Source organism: Sardina pilchardus, chromosome 13 (assembly GCF_963854185.1).
Source record: "Sardina pilchardus chromosome 13, fSarPil1.1, whole genome shotgun sequence".
Taxonomy (NCBI): Eukaryota; Metazoa; Chordata; class Actinopteri; order Clupeiformes; family Clupeidae; genus Sardina; species Sardina pilchardus.
Genome location: NC_085006.1, coordinates 7,222,424 through 7,227,423, shown reverse-complemented (window position 1 = coordinate 7,227,423; position 5,000 = coordinate 7,222,424). Strand labels below are relative to the sequence as shown.

The following is a 5,000-nucleotide window of genomic DNA, read 5'->3' as shown; positions in this document are numbered from 1 at the left end:
TAACTGTGGCTCAGACCCTTCAGGTTCCAGCAGGCGTAGCATGGCCGCTGGGTCGCAGCCCAAGACCGTGCGGATTAAGGGAGTTTGCTGGGTGGCTTACTGTTAATATATGCCATCGGACAAGAGCAGGACCTGAGCCCCCTCGGCCCCCCTCCACGTACACAGAATTTAATTTTGAGCAAATCTCTTCAGCACATATGATTTGAGCTGCTAAATGAACACAGATGTCCGAATTCGCTGCGATGTCTGCCTGGGGGCACTTGTACCTGGCGAATGAATGAACTGGAAACAGGCACTCTGTCAAGTTCAACATGGCAGAATAAAACACATCCAGTGGTTCATATTTCCGCTAGACGGTTGATTTTGCTTTATCCATCCAAGTGTCATTTTATATGATCCCTCGATGTTAATAGCACTTTGAAGTTCCATTATGTCGCATGAATATTTGAGCTACTTTATTCTTTTCACTTAAAAGGGAAGGAGATGAATCATTGGGACATCGCTAACGGATAATTGGTTCTACCAGGCATTAATAAGCGAGATAAAACGCTTTTAATCTGTCGAGCAAGACACCTGGTGTTCCAAGAAAGTGGGCCTGACACCAGAACGGAAATGTATGAGGCTGCGGAATAATGGCCTAGCTAGGAGTGGAAACACAGGATGTGACTCGTGAGAGCGATGGAATACCTTTGCAGTCACTGCACACTTCATGCGACTGTCTCACCTTCTCAGCTGTGTACTGCACACACACATACAAACAAACACACACACACACACACACACACACACACACACACTAACAACAACAGCAACACTCAAAGGTGAAGACAGAGACAGCCCGGCACCACACACCTCACATTCTGCGTTGCAATGTCCCCGACTGTCATTGTTCTGTGCTGTAAAAATATCACAGCTTTGTTATTGAAGATCTTATCACATGCCTTTATTGTTGATGCTGCTGTTTGTCATCAGGTTGCTCCTCACTGTGTGTGTGTGTGTGTGTGTGTGTGTGTGTGTGTGTGTGTGTGTGTGTGTGTGTGTGTGTGTGTGTGTGTGTGTTTGTGTTTGTGTTTATGTGTTTGTTAGAGAGGGCTGGGAAAGAGGTGGGGGACATTGTGTACTGGCAAAATTATGTTTGTCATTCACTTCTGTGCCTGGGAAGATGGTTTAGAGGCAGTGGGTGTGTTTTGTTTACATTTACAGTTCGTAATTTTGTGTGTGTGTGTGTGTGTGTGTGTGTGTGTGGTGGGAGTTTAGCAATGCTTTTTCTTTTCCTGATAAGCTCTTTAGATGTGGTGACATGTTGGAGTTTGCCTGGAAGACTGATCCGTGAATATGCCTGTGTCTTTGTGTGTGTGTGTGTGTGTGTGTGTGTGTGTGTGTGTGTGTGTGTGAATGCATGCATGCGCGTGTGTGAGTAGGTGATCCCGGTTTGGCTGGCTGGGAGATTTTCCCACCAAACTCAGGAAAACTGTAGAGAGAGGAATGACGTAAATCTATCAGACTGCACTCTCTGTCCCAAGCTACAGCTCCCACAACACACAGGCACACACACACACACACACACACACACACACACACATACAGTGCCCCCCACAACACACCCACACTTACACAATGCTCTCAGTCAGCATACTTTCTAAGAAGTCTTACAATACAAATGAAAATGAAGGTATTTTATTGTGTTAAAAAAGACTGTAAACTTTGCTAAGGGAAACCATGAACACAGATTGGGAGGCTACCTCCATTTAGCCTAGTGCTGCCCACCATTGCTAGTAGGATCAGTGTGTTGCGGCCTCATTAAATATTAATATATCTTATCTTACATCTTGGAGTACGTTTCGTCCCTCAGTAGTTGATGCTCCCCGCGCTCCCCATCTGGTGGAATCTATAGCATATCTGTCGCTGGATGCCCATGCTTCTGTTGATTGTATATAGCCGCCTGGGTAAACAAACTCTTATCTACGCACAAACCGGATATTTGTGGCTGATATGTGCCAGGTGCTACAACTTATCAGCGGTTGGCGTTAGTGGAAGTTTTGTCAGTTGGCAGAGGCTTGTGGTAGACAGGACTTTGTGTCTTGGCTGGGATTGACACCTGTATGGTCGTCACCATTCATTGCTCCATGCACACGGCCAGAGTGGGAAATTAGCCAATCCCACTGAGAGGTTGTTAGTTGAGTGATACGATTACACCACTGAGGCCCTATGGCAGATTGTAGATGTTTCAACAGGTCTGTTGAAGCCTGGCTGGGCTAAAATTACAGCTGTTATTACAGCTATGCTTTCATCTGAAATTTGATCAAGCTTTGATCGCGCCATTATTTAGTGACGTGAACGGCTTTTTACGTGATTGCATCTATCTTCACATTTTGCACATGTGTACATTAAGTCTCAAGAGTGCTTTAAAAGTCAACAGCACTTCAGCAAGTCTGTTTCCTTTGCCTTTCTAGCTCATCTGATATAACGTCAGACCTTTCAACTGTATACAAGTCTCTCATTTTGTGTATAAACTGCCATGGTGGCGGTCTGAGCCCGGCCGTCACCCAACCTTCCTCTGTCAGGCTCAGGCAGAGCGCCAGGCAGCCATTAAGCAGCCCCACGCTGCCGCGGCCCAACACCAGGCCCGGGCCATTGTTTATACTACCTTTTCAGCTCCGCTGGGTGAGTCACGGCTGTGTTCCGCCCCGTGATTGTTTGATCTAAACTTCCGTCGGGTCAGAATGGCTGGCACGAGCCGCGGTGCTTACGCCAGCCACCGGTGGGGGGGGGGTTCTGCCCCTGACCTCGGACGTGATGGACAGTGCCGGGCCAACCACACGCCCATCCTGAGTGTCAGCGTGACTCACCTGCCCACGCGGGCTCAAATCTCAACCCAGCAGACTACAGAGAGCTAGCTGCAGGCAGTTAGAGAGAGGGGAGTGGGGGGAGGAGGAGGAGGAGGAGGAAGAGAGAGATGGAGGGAATCAAAAGAGAAAGAGAGGACTGTGGGGGGTTGGAATGGAGTAGAGGAAAAGAGTGGAAGGCAAGTGAGTGCTGGAGGTAGGCCAGTATTGAAGTAATTTTGTGTGTGTGTGTGTGTGTGTGTGTGTGTGTGTGTATGTGTGTGTATGTGTGTGTATGTGTGTGTATGTGTGTGTGTGTGTGTGTGTGTGTGTGTATGTGTGTGCGTGTGCGTTTGTTTGTTGTAGTGTTTTCTGATCTTGCGCGTGATGATGCACTTCCTACCCCACCTCGCTGGCCTGCCTCATCTCCTCTGACGGGATGTCCCAAAGCCACAACAATAATGGGCAGTGCAGCTTCTAGCCTCCTGCCGGAACAGTCCATTCCTGGTACCACACCAGCTTACTAAGATTCAACCAGCCAACAGCACTAAGTACTGGAGGCTCCTCTGCAACCTCCAAGCAACAGGTCACACTGAAGCTCCAACATCATAAACGCCATCATTTATCTACATTAGTGTAATTGATTTAGTTATGGCCATTTCTAAAATATGCTACGGGACCTTAGGGTACCTTGAGAAAGGTGGCACAGTATAATGGAGCCATTATAAAGTTTTACATTAAGTAATGAATGCAAAGGGAACTATGCCACTGCGTCCTCTCTACCATTAGTATTCATTTATTCCTGAGAGGATCTTGGCCAGGATGTAACAATGCATGCCTTGTATACGCATCTCTATATGCCACAAATAGTTCATGGAAAGCAAAGAAGACATTTCCAAGGACAGTTTTCATATTTGTTAACCAATTGTTGGTTGGTATTGCTTTGCCCTGTGTGTTTGTGCGTATCCTCTCTCTTTCTGTGATTGTGTGTGTGTGTGTGTGTGTGTATGCGTGTGTGTGTGTGTGTGTGTGTGTGTGTGTGTGTGTGTGTGCGTGTGTCTGGGTTTTTGTCTGAAATTAGAGCCCGTAAGTCTTCTATGCATTCTATCTGTTCCATCTGTGACTCAGACGCTTGTGGATGGGGGGATATCCGATCCAGGAATGCAGGAATGTGAGCTAGAGAGAGAGGGACCAGGGGAGGAAGAGAGAGAGAGAGAGAGAGAGAGAGAGAGGAGCGCATTGTTTTGACAATGGAGATGGAGAGATGGGGCTTTATCTTTGTGGCTGTTTGACGCTGAATAGGTCCTGGAAATCCTTCTGGGCCCTGCTGCTGCCGCTGCGTCTACACTCTGTGTGTGTGTGAGAGAAAGACAGAGGGAGCGAGGGATAGAGAGAGATGGAGGGAGGGAGGGAGAGAGGTGGGGCATCACTGGTGTTTGTATGAGGGCAAATTGCAAACATTCGGTGAATATAATGGTGTGAGTTGAGCGAGTTTATCACTGTTGACTTAGGAGAGAGATTTCCAGTGGTGAGGCTGAGAGGGTGTGTATGGGGGGGGGGTCAGGCTGGGGGGGCTCTGGTCCAGGTGCAGCGCTGCTCAGACCTGGAGGCTAAGCTTCTGCGTGTGGACGATTCAGCCTCTGTATGTGACAGACTGCAGAGTATGTGTTTATATCTGTGTGTGTGTGTGTTTGTGTGGGAGGCGTATCGTATGACCAGCACAGGGGGAGAGCAATCATTACCGCTGTCCGTCCTCAATTTTCCTCTCCATCTCCCTCCAGCCGACAAGCCCCTCATTTTCTCTCCACTCCTCACACTCTTCTCCCTCACCTTGCACACCTCCTTCCCTCCCTCCCTCCCTCCCTCGCTCGCTCCCTCGCTCTCTCCACTCGTCTCCGCGGCGGTGGGCTCTCGGCGAGGCGTCCGTGACTACACATGCTGCCCGCCTGTTAGAGGAACCCCACCGACCGAACGAGCGAGTGAGCGCCCGCCAGCCTGTGTTATTTGCATGGTAGGCGCAGGCGTCGGCGGGGAGACGATGGGTGTGGAGCTGAATTATTCATCTCTGTTGCTCCTCTTTCACTCATTTTTGTGTGTCACTATTTACTCTCTATCTCTATCTCTCCCTCCCTCCCTCCTCTTCACTGCTCCTGTTCTCCTGCTATCTCTCTGTGT

General features: G+C 48.8%; 1 protein-coding gene across 2 annotated transcripts in view; it reads left to right on the top strand.

Moving 5' to 3' along the window:
- The window catches only part of LOC134099858 (protein jagged-1b), a 35,795-nt gene that overhangs the window by 13,934 nt on the left and 16,861 nt on the right, over positions 1-5,000 (top strand). The gene's annotated exons all lie outside the window — the stretch shown is intronic.